At 47.0% G+C, this 12,101-nt stretch overlaps 1 protein-coding gene across 2 annotated transcripts in view; it reads right to left on the bottom strand.

Annotated features, from left to right (window-relative positions):
• Positions 1-12,101, bottom strand: part of LOC126481498 (2-acylglycerol O-acyltransferase 2-like) — a 114,336-nt gene that overhangs the window by 78,554 nt on the left and 23,681 nt on the right. The window lies entirely within an intron of this gene.

The raw sequence follows: 12,101 nt of genomic DNA, 5'->3' as shown, positions 1-12,101 counted from the left end.
CTAAAGGAAGAACGCCATGGGCCTGTATTCACCTTAATGGCACGAAGTTTATTAGACAGTGGAGTAGCCTCCCAAGAATTGGCCCATGACTGTGCAAAGTGGGATTTGATGTGAAGCCGTAAATCCGCTGCAGGAGGGGTTACAGAAAACGGGGGGTAAGTAACTGCTCCCCCAGCCAAACGATCAGCGAGCTCATTACCCGGGATACCCACATGGCCCGGGACCCATAGGAAGTCAATGGAACAAGCAGCACGGTGAAGATCAGCGAGATGGTCATGGATGGCAGAGACCAAGGGATGGCGCGAAAAACACCGGTCAATAGCAAGAAGGCCACTCATCGAGTCCGTACATAACAAAACGCGGTTGTGTTGGGATTGTTTAATAAAGGTAAGGGCCCGGGAAATTGCCATCAATTCCGCAGTAAACACCCCACATGAGGGTGGCAGTAGATGATTTTCCGTTCCAACAAAGGACGTGAAGGCATACCCAACATGATCAGCAGATTTAGAACCATCAGTGTAAAAAACAACAGCATCCCGAAACTCCCATAAAATTTGGCGGAAAAAGGAACGGAACACCACGGGGGGGATGGAATCTTTCGGACCGCGGCGGAGATCCATCCGAATTCGAGGCCGAGGAACTAACCAAGGAGGGGTGGAGGGGGGGGGGAGCGAGGAAGACAGGACAAAGAAGGAAGCCGAAAATCACGGGTAAGAGACGCAAGGCGCAGCCCAACCGGTAAACCCGCCCGAGGGCGGGAGTCAGGCGGGCGACGCCCATGGTCTGGGAATAGGATAGAATAGGAAGGATGAGCGGGAGAAGAACGGATAGTAAGGGCATAAGACACCAGAAGCTGGGACCGCCGAACAGAAAGGGGGGGGGGGATCCCAGCTTCAACCAGGAGACTATCAACAGGGCTAGTAGGGAAGGCACCGGTGGCCAAACGGATACCACGATGGTGGACTGGATCCAGCACGTGCAGCGTGGAAGGAGCAGCTGAACCATAAACTTGACAACCATAGTCCAAACGTGACAGAACTAGAGCACGATAAAGACGGAGGAGGAGGGAACGGTCCGCACCCCAGGAGGAGTGGGCAAGGAAGCGAAGGACATTGAGTTTACGGAAACATCCTACCTTCAGGAGTCTGATATGGGGCAGCCAAGTGAGCTTGTTGTCGAAAAGAAGACCTAGGAAACGAAACTGTGGAACCACAGGCAATCTTTGTGCAGCGAGATAGAGCTCTGGATCAGGGTGGACCGTAGTACGGCGACAGAAGTGGACCACCCGCGATTTTAAAGGAGAGAATTGAAACCCGTGGGAGAGGGTCCATGCAGAGGCACGCCGTATAGCCACCTGGAGCTGCCGTTCTGCAGATGGCATCGAGGAGGAACTAACCCAAATGCAGAAATCATCCACATACAGGGCAGGGGCGACCAAGGGACCGACAGAGGCCACAAGTCCATCGATAGCAATAAGGAAAAGAAGGACACTCAAGACAGAACCCTGTGGGATGCCCGTCTCCTGGGTCCGTGGAGAACTAAAAGCAGTACCAACTCGAACTCTGAATGACCGATGGATCAGGAACTGGCGGATAAAAATCGGGAGTGGGCCCCAAAGACCCCACTGATGAAGGGTTAGTAAGATGTGATGGCGCCAGGCCGTGTCATAGGCCTTGCGAAGGTCAAAAAACACTGCAACCAAATGGCGGCGCTGGGAAAAAGCCTGCCGAACTGCGGATTCCAAGCGAAGCAAATGATCGATTGGAGATCGTCCCTCTCGAAAGCCACACTGGTAAGGGGACAATAGATCCCGAGATTCGAGGACCCAAGTGAGCCGACGGGCTACCAGCCGTTCAAGTAACTTACAACCAACATTGGTCAAACTAATTGGCCGATAGCTGTCAACAGATAGGGGGTTCTGACCAGGCTTAAGGACAGGAACCACAATGCTATCCCTCCACTGAGAAGGGAAGTCACCCTGGAGCCAGATACGGTTAAACACCCGAAGAAGATGGTGCCGTTGTGGAGCACTGAGATGTTGAAGCAGCTGGTTATGAATGGAATCTGGGCCAGGAGCCGTATCATGAGAAGCAGATAGAGCAGAAAGAAATTCCCATTCAGTGAAAGGTTCGTTGTAAGATTCTGACTCACAAGTGGTGAAACATAAGGTGACAGCTTCAGCCTGCTGTTTTTGATGAAGGAAAGCAGCTGGATAGGAGGCCGACGCTGATGCCACTGCAAAATGGGTCGCAAGATGTTCTGCGAGAACTAATGGGTCCGTACAAATGCCATCTGGGAGGTGAAGGCCTGGGAGGGTGGACTGCCGATGGCAACCTTGGAGAGAGCGAAGTGTAGCCCATACCCGTGACAGAGGGACAGTGGAACCAAGGGAAGAAACGAATCGTTCCCAACATATCCGCTTGCTCTGTTTGATTAAATAACGGGCTTTAGCGCGAAGGCGCTTAAAGGTAGAAAGGCTGGCTACAGATGGGTGCCTCTTAAAGTGTTGCAAAGCTCGACGGCGATCACGGATGGCAATGGCAATGGCCGTACTCCACCACGGGACTTGCCGACGACGAAATTGTCCAGATGAGCGCGGGACAGCAAGGTTAGCAGCGCGAACAATCGCGTCAGACACGTCACGTAGGACGTCATCAATACAACCCGACAAAGAGGGAGAAAACTCGACCTGTGCAGTATATAGAGGCCAATCGGCGCGGTGGAAAGACCAACGAGGTAACCTCTCCATCGGGGAGCGGGAAGGGAGCGTGATAATCAACGGGAAATGGTCACTATCACAAAGGTCGTCGTGTGGCGACCAGTGTAATGAAGGGAGGAGAGAGGGAGAAGAAAGAGAAAGATCAATGGCAGAAAAGGTACCATGACCAGCACTGAAATGAGTAGGGGAGCCATCATTAAGAAGGCACAGGTCGTGGTCTGCAATAAATTGGTCGATAAGAAGACCTCGTCTAGATGGAAAGGCACTGCCCCACAAAGGATGATGAGCATTAAAATCCCCAAGGAGGAGGAAGGGAGGAGGAAGTTGCTGAAGAAGGGTGGTTAAGGCAGCAGGTGTAAGAGTCCTGTCAGGAGGGAGATAAAGATTGCATACTGTGACTGCAGAGTCTAAGTGGACCCTAACAGCAACTGCTTCCAATGTAGTTTGGAGAGGAATCCACGTGCTAGCAATGTCTGTACGGACCAACGTACAAACGCCACCAGAAGCCCGCAAGGGTCCGACCCGATTTCGACAGAAAACACGGAACCCACGGAGGGTCGGTGAGTGAGCATCAGTAAAATGAGATTCCTGGAGAACCACACAAGCTGCTGAGTAGGACGAAAGAAGGGATTTCAATTCCGGAAGGTGACGATAGTAGCCATTACAATTCCATTGGAGAACCACAGAACGATGGTTTAAATGAGGGCTGAACACGCTAAATCCAGTCATACCGCCGGGTCCCCACCTGTCACCGACAAGGAGGGGGCGACATCCATAAACGACAGGTCAGAATCCGGTTGTGAAGCCGGGGAAGGGACCTCCGGTGACACCAGAGGCTCTTTGTCCCGGGACTTATGTTTCTTCTTCTTTTCAGGCTGAGATCGAGGAGGGCTGTGTGGCATAATGGAGCCAGCTGCAGCAAGATCAGGAACAGAAAGAGACCGGGCGACCTGGGGGCCGATAGACCGCGGCTCTCGCGGTCGCCGCGCTGCAGCAGACCTTTGACCTGGAAGGTGCCGGGAAGGGGCATCCCGGGAGAGGCGCCCTTGACCGGCAGACGCCGAAGGAGTGGGACACTTCTCCGGCTGGGGAGGGGGAGCGGCGCCCAGAGGAGAAGGTGTGGGAGCCGCAGGGGAGGGGGGAAGGAGAGGGGTCCGGGACGGGGGTAAGGAAGGGGGAGGAAGGGATGAAGATGTAACCAAGGCGTAACTAGATGTCATGGACACAGGGTGCAATCGTGCATATTTCTTACGGGCCTCTGTGTAGCTTAAACGATCAAGAGACTTATACTCCTGTATCTTTTTTTCTTTCTTATAGACTGGGCAATCTACTGAACGTGGAGAATGACTACCATGACAATTTACACATACAGGAGGGGGAACACAGGGACTCCCCTCATGGAGTGGACGTCCACAGTCACCACAGAGAGGGTCCTGGGTACAGCGAGAAGACATGTGGCCAAAACGCAAGCACTTAAAACACCGCATAGGAGGTGGGATGTACAGCTTCACATCACAGCGATAGACCATAATCTTAACTTTCTCAGGAAGGGTATCCCCTTCAAAGGCCAGGATAAAGGCACCAGTATCAATACGATTATCTTTAGGACCCTTCTGAACACGCCGAACAAAGTGAACGCCCCGCCGTCCGAGATTGTCCCGAAGTTCCTCATCAGTTTGAAGGATGAGGTCTCTGTGAAAAATTACACCTTGTACCATATTTAGAGACTGGTGAGGGGTAATGGACACGGGAATTGTGCCAAGATGGGTACAGGCACGAAGGGCCGCAGATTGGGCAGCCGAAGCAGTTTTTATCAGTAATGAACCCGACCGCATCTTGCTCAGGGAGTCCACTTCGCCGAACTTGTCTTCAATGTGTTCCACAAAGAATAAAGGTTTGACACCGGTGAAAGTATCTCCATCAGTCCTGGTGCAAACTAGATAACGGGGGAAAGGTTTTGCCCCTAGACGACGGGCCTGACCCTCCTCCCAGGGGGTAGCCACGGAAGGGAAGGCCGAAGGGGCAAGAGAAGCAGCACTTGAGGAATCAGTACCACGCAGAGAGACGGCCGCAGAAGAGCGGCCAGAGGTTTGGACCCTTATGCGTTTCATCTGCATAACGTCCGCCCTGATACCACCCACTCCGATAAGGGGCTCTCCTCACGGGCGCCACCCAGCCACAGCAAGGGCCGTCTGGCACGGCGGCCATTGCCGGGAGTTCCGATGCTCCAGGATGACGAGCAACCACTCCAAGGCATGCATGAGGAGGTCACAGCTCAGGTATCAGAAGTGTGATCCCTGTGTGTTCAGGGGGCTCAACCAAAAGGGTACATAGCGACCCCACCACACGGGCTGGCTACCGTGCTGGCTATGCACCCTAGCATCAGACAACGACGTAGAAGAAAAGGTGGAATATACCAGGAGGGCACACGTCGGAGACACTAGGTAAGGTGCTCTTCCCCAAATGGCTCACACTACGGAAAGAGAAATTTTGGAATGGAGGTCAAACCCCAGAGGGGGACCAAGGAATGCCAAAAGGAGGAGATGATTACGCAACAAAGCCAGAGTGTAAAACCAACAGAACCAGGAGGATAGCGGGGGCCAACATAAGCAAGGACACCAATAGAGGGAGAGGAGAGGGCGAGGGGAAAGAGGTATGGAGGGGAAAGGAGGGGAAGGGAAAGGAAATGCAGCCCGGGAGAGAAAGAAGGCTGCAATGGCTCGGGGCCCCGTGCTCGCCACGCACGTATCCACGAAAGAGTTGTGGACCCCCTGGGGGGTCTAATACTCGGGGCCGATTTTTCGTGCGCCACCCTGTACTAATGAAATGACGTAGAAGTTACTATATTCTCTTTACAAAATGTGACAAGACACTATTATGGAGCGCGGGCTTCATTCGATTGTAAGTTTGTCTGCCTTCCATAACAATGAACATGCTCTTTTACCTTGGATCAAAAAAAGAAGGAAAATGGCCACTCGTGTATGCCTTGCCAACTTCCTTTGCATGTGCAATAACAAAAATCTTGCCTTTTTACAAGTATTTCTTCTGCTGTTTATCGAAATAATGAAGTAAGGTGATATGCCGTTTTGTTACCTGAAAAGATGTATTACGTACCACGTAATTTTTATGTAATGTACGTAATTATAAAATACATTTTAATTACCTGTCATGGGCGCTGAATAGAATATGAAAACAACCAGAAGTTCGGAGTTCAGAAAAGGTTTGAAACAGATCTAGAATGGGCGTGCGCAGTGAACGAAACGAGTAACAACTCGATACTGAACTATGAGCAGTCTGCAGTGGAACTGCGACGAGTGGCCACGCGAAGGACGGGTTCGGCCAAGAGAGACCGAGACAGAGAGAGACGGGACCGGGACCGAGGCTGGAACGAGACCGGCCGATGTGCCGTTGCGGGAACGAGGCCGACCGTACCCCGTTCCCGGAAACTATAACCCATAACCGCCGGAATTCATTTTTTTGTGATTTTTAAAGAATTTGCATTATTATGTCTGTAAAAGGCATAAATTACAGAACAGTTGTTTCGACGAAAGTTATTACCGTCATTAGCGAGATATTTGATGTTGCCATATGGCAACGCTAGGCGCTTTCACTACCTAAATTTATATTGATTACAACTTTAACTAAAGTAGGTTATTGAAATTTCTTATTACATATACAAGTTTTGTGCAAATTTATTATTCAGTCTTCATCATACAATTGGTACCTTATAACACAGTACAATTAATAATCACAAATTAAATCTTGAACTCAGCATTATTTTGCATGAAGTGGAATAAAACAGTCAATACACAGTCCCACATTACACTTTGAACCCGTTGTTCTCACAACAGATTTACAGTCCTTGTGTGGACACCGTTTCTTCTTCTTTCCTTCTGTGTGCTGGATGAGGTGGTCAATCTTATCAAACGTAATTGAATCTGATATGTGGCTGTCGGATCATGTCCTTGATGCAGATGGTCTCCCGGCTTCTTTTGGTAAAGCTTGGTGTCTTTGCAAGTACACTGTTGCTACTTCTCTCTTGAAATCAAGCTGAGAAATAATTTAGTTTCTTGCTTTATTATACAAAATCCTACTGTTTTGTATGGCGACATCTAACATCCATGTAAAAAGACACCAGTACCATTTCTTGCTTCTTATTGCAATGCGATAGCATATAGCATGCTAGATTCTGATCCATCTGATCAGTACCTCCCATAAATGTATTATATTTGGCTACCAGTTTTGGTCTGGGAATCACCATATTTCGCATTTTTAGTTGCGAGAATCTCTTGAGTTGGCCAACTTGTTGTGCACCACATGAAGAAGAGATCATTGTGACAACTGAGTTGTCCAGCCACCGCACATACACAATCTTCATCTGTGTCTACATTCGGATCTGGGGGCTCAACAAACACATAACGTTCAATATCGTCATTATAAAGAATCTCCAGCGCCTCAGCAAGGGAGAAACCTCTTCTAAAACAAAAAAGAGAAAATTCGTCCTTTTACTGAGTACAAGTGCTTAGCGTTGCCATATGGCAACACCGACGTTCAAACGGCCTAAATGAACGCAATTTATTTCACAGCAAGTAGTAACCTCCAAAGAAAAATATATATTTCCAACACTGCTTACGCCCCAGAATTTAAATGTATTGTTAAAACTACTGCATTGTAGTGATCTTTACAGTCTTGCAGAACGGAATCCAGTGCTTCCAACACACTCGCTTCGTTGATGTCGTGGGATCAACAATTTTTAAAAAGTGTTAAACGTTGCCATATGGCAACGCACGGCCGCAATTGAGGTGAACTATGAAAGACCTATCCTTAGAATTCGTTCCTCGCTCGTTCCGTTCATTTTTATAAATCGTTCCTTTGGTTCCGTTAGTTCGCGAACGACATATCTCTAGTGCATGGAGCAAAGTGTCGGTGTCGTGGTTGTGTGGTTACAGTACTGGAAGGGGAGGTTGTGTGTTCAAATTTCCTTCTTGTCCATCTATTTTTTTACATAAAATTATTAACTGTCCGTCCGGTCATTTGTGTGTGTGTTCGTCGCGTAACGTCCGCCTGCAACAACGAGGTGTAAGAAAGACCTCCAGACGTACGTACCTCCTATTTGTTGTATCCAGGTACCACGTATTATGACGCTCACCTTCCGTTTTGGAAGTTGTGTCTCTTGCATTATTTTTTGCAACATAGTTCACACCAGTTTGTTTTTTTCATTTTTGTGGCAGGACTATGGAGCATCCCACCTGCTCTCACTATAACATTTAGTTGCGTCGGTAACTATTATATGACTCTATAACCAATGTATAGTGACAATTCCCAAGACTACAGAAGGAGAAAGTTACGTCAAATTACCGGACGGAAAGTTCATAACTTTGTGAAAACGTGGGGCGTGAGGGAGGTTTGAAAACGGAACTCCCCTTCGCAGACCTGTTTTCATGCTTGATCTGTGTTCAGTTTTTGACAGACTGTCGAATGGGCCATTTTCCCACAAAATCTGAGGGGGTTAGATGTCCATGTCAAATAGTCAGTTCTCGTTTCGTCGTCCGCGACCGTCTGCAGTATCGGAAATTTGCACACGCCGGCTTCTGCGTTGCTGTGACGTGCACACAAAGGCGCAATATTTATGCCCATAAGGAACAAGATGCCAGGAAAGTTAAACAAAGAAGGTGTCCCGCGCGACAGTGCAGCACTCGACACGGCGCGCACAACACTAGCTTTGCTTCAGTGTTTTCTACGGGAGATTCGGAAGCATCCGTCACACAGTTCATATCTTGCACCATGCAATTTCCATCGTTTTCGAGAAGCTGAAAGAACATCTTGGGAAAGTTTTCCCAACGACGATGATGATCACATACTGGTCTTTGAATTGCTCAGTAAACATGGGGCGGATTTCTATCTTCGAAGAATTGAACGATTGGTAGAACGTTCCGACTGCTGTTCACAGAGACCTGGTAACTGTGTTGATAACTAGTATCATGTATCTGTGTCACTTTGAAGTTTAGTGCAGCATTCAATAAAAGTTACTTGGCCTGCCATCATTATGTGTAATTTTTTGATGTCCCCTCGTACGTCACTGTAGATGCACGCAGGGTAATCAGTCCAGACACTAAAAACCAGCGACTGTTTTATATGACCAAAGTGAACGTCGCTCTTTTGTTAACCATGACCGTCAAAATTTAACAGGCAACGCCTAACAATTGAACATAAGAGTGCGCCACATTTATGGACTCAGCTAGTCTCACTGACTTCTAGGAAACACTGGGTAGCAGGATTCGAGTTTTGGCCGGTACCGAATTCCAACTCTCTGTATAAGAAATCTAAATATAATTAGTGGATAGACTTATTTAAGAATTTAACCAGAAAATATGCGATACATGAGCAGTCCCTTTATAGTATGTGTTCTCAAGCTCCTCTGTAAGAAGTAACGCAAGGAAAGACAAGGTTCTCTTCCGTATGTACAGTAGTAACACTTCAAGCGCTGACGTCACCAAGACCGCCAGAAACGCCTACAACAGGAATACCTATAAAAACGCATGGCCTTCCAGCCGATTTGTTCACTGTAACAGTGACTGCGTCTCGCCTGAAGTGCAACACATCCAACGCCCACAGACGAAAACTTGTTTCCATAACTGGGAGTACCACTATAATAAATCTGCCGTTATCTCTCCTTGTCTCCCGCTTTTACTTCACGCCACTTCTCAGAGCATCCTTACATTTTTCAAACTGACACCACGCTCTGTTTTCGCTGACATCCGATTGAAAATGCGTCACAAAACAATTCAGAAGAAAATGTAGTGTTTCATTTTAACAAGTGAAAATTCCTAGGAGTACCAGCGTGCTCAGAAAGCTCTCGAGAACAACTACAGGTTAACTGTACAAGTGTCAAACGTGCTGTAACTATTTTATCTTGCACACAGTGCATTAGGATAGAACATTCCACAGGTTCAACAATACTAGCTCTAGAATAACAACATTTTATTCTAAACAACGCATTGCTATAAAAGCCTGTTGCAGAGGACGAGTACTATTGTATTATAAGGATTTATTCCAGATCCATTCACGTACGGAACTGGAGAGGATGAGTAATTGTGCATCCCTAAAAGAGCTATTATTTCCTAGTTCCATAGATAATTCGCGCGTTTTATATCCAAACGTTTTTCTGACGATAGATTTATAATGTAGGATTCCAGTACACCATATAATTCCTCACTCTTTTGGCCACAAAACCCTCTTTTTCGACAATCTCCGTTCCATGTGACGGCCTTACGCCACCTCACTGTGGGGTGACGTTGGGGGGGGGGGGGGGGGGAGGAGGAGGCTGTATGCCCTCATGGTATCACTTTACTGGTAGACGTCGGAGTCGGCATCTTGCTAATGGGAGTGTGTTTCAGCACTACCAACAGAGCCGTCCAATTGTGCAGTGAAGTTTCGGAGAGAGCCGCAAATCATCTCCAATGAGTGTCCGCACATTCCAACATTGCAGGAATCACAGTTACGAGAAGCTGGTTAGCACGAGGGAGATCGGGCGGGTTCGTGCGACCTTGTTGCGATGATGACAGACGCCTCGCCCAACGACTCACCGTGCTTTTGTTCACTACCAGGTCTCCGTAAACACTTTGCAAGCACCTCTGAATATCTGCGATGCTCTGGTTTTCCGCCAACAAACTCAATGACAGCTCCGCTTGGATAGCACCTGCGTTGTGACGCCATTTCGAAGGCTACGTATAGCGCTGCCACGTATTGGGACTTCATGAAACTATGGGACCTGAAGCGGGAAATTTCATGATGTCCAACAACCAATACCGTATTTTTCCAACCGAAACTGGCACAAAAAGTGCTTCATTATTTATTGAACGCCCCTCGTAAAAACAAATGTTAGGGACTCACTGTAGCTTAAATGTAGTAACATAAGTATTTCTACTGAGCTGATCACGAAAGACGACTACTAGATCAAGTATTCTAACGGCTCGGTTTTGTGCAGTCAGATTTTTGCAGTTTGTTACTTTTTACAGAAAATCTTGCCACTAAACAATCAGTGGAAAAGTAACATATGTTAATTTGTAAATTTAGTAATTTTTGAAACCAGTAATTAAGTGAATAGCACAAGTTAAAGTGTAAGTAGAGCAGTATATATTTGTTCAATTTCAGATGTTTATCCATGTGTGTAATTTTATGTTCACAATATTCTCGTCCTATAAGGGGCTGACGCCGGTTTTTGGAATGTTTTATGTACGTTTTCGCGAGATAAGCAATTCCCGATTGTCTTTTCCAGTAGTAGTTAGAATCTCCATTTTGGCAAACCTGTGTCTATTCGCGTCGCCATTTCCTTCGTCCGGAATATTTCAGTACTTATCTTCTGTAGATAAAACTGCGGTTTCCAGTATCATGAAATCTGTCCCTGCCATTTATAATGGAGATTAAGTAATTCCTCTCCATATATCCACAGAAATATAAAAGAAGATGTACGTATGTATGTTCCACATCTCCTCCTAAACCACTGACCCATTTCAAACAAACTTGGTACACATTTACTGTATAGAAAGAATCAACATGGGAGTTAGAACCATCCACCTGTCAGTGGGGTGGCGGTGGGAGGTGAGAAAGCAATATAGCCCACGACATGCGAATAGCCATACTTTATTTGCCCAGTATTTGAGAATGAGAGCACTTAGAGTGTTGCAACAAACTGTGCACATAATTTCAAACCTTTAAGAAACTACTACTCGCTGGCGCTCACATATCACTGAATGTACCAGAAAAATTATGAGATCCGTGTATGACACTTAGTACAAGTCTTACGATGCCAAACACAAAGCGTGAAAAACTGCTGCATATCACACACTGTTTAAATTTATTACTTTGTTGCTACTAACTACTTTAACACTTTTCACAGACAGTATCCGCATTTGCCACTGAATGTACTGACAAAAATTGTATCTGTACTGCACATTGTTCAGGAGATACGACGTCAAATACTGAGATGCAAGAAAAAACTACACAATGCATGACGTTTCAATTTATTACCTCTTTACTACTAATTCTATTCACAACTCATTTTGCATACACTAGGCACACATGCCTTTGGATGTACCTGCAAAATTATAGGCCTATTACTGTACAGCTCATATTTCAGGAGATATACTATGGAGGTTAAGAACCACCTTTGTATTTGGGTGAGCGTGATCACATGGAGATAAAAGGGAGGATGAGGACATGGATAGATGGTGAGGGGAAGGAAGAGAAAGGCACAAACAGGTGAAGATGGTTTACAGAAGGGAGAGTGGGAAGGGTCAGACGGGCAGAGCAGGAATGGGGACAGGGGAGAGACTGGCAGAATGTGAGGAGGAGGAGATGTTCTAAGAGAAGATTGGAGTAA

Source organism: Schistocerca serialis, chromosome 5 (assembly GCF_023864345.2).
Source record: "Schistocerca serialis cubense isolate TAMUIC-IGC-003099 chromosome 5, iqSchSeri2.2, whole genome shotgun sequence".
Lineage (NCBI taxonomy): Eukaryota > Metazoa > Arthropoda > Insecta > Orthoptera > Acrididae > Schistocerca > Schistocerca serialis.
Note: the sequence above shows the minus strand (reverse complement) of the source record. Positions and strands in the feature narration are given on the sequence as shown.